This window comes from Myotis davidii, unplaced genomic scaffold (genome assembly GCF_000327345.1).
Source record: "Myotis davidii unplaced genomic scaffold, ASM32734v1 scaffold61, whole genome shotgun sequence".
Taxonomy (NCBI): Eukaryota; Metazoa; Chordata; class Mammalia; order Chiroptera; family Vespertilionidae; genus Myotis; species Myotis davidii.
Window position 1 is genome coordinate 2,654,712 of NW_006291729.1, and position 205 is coordinate 2,654,916.

A 205-nucleotide genomic window follows, 5' to 3' on the forward strand; every position below is an offset into this window, starting at 1 on the left:
CCCCGCCTCTGGTTCCCACAGATAACGACTCTCCTGCCTGTATCCTCAGTGATGGTGTCCAAACCATAGAACAACATTGCTCATCCACCTAGTATTTCCTACTCAGTATTCTAATATTCAGCCCTGGCCGGTTTGGCTCAGTGGATAGAGTGTCTGCCTGTGGACTGAAAGGTCCCGGGTTTAATTCTGGTCAGGGCACATGCCT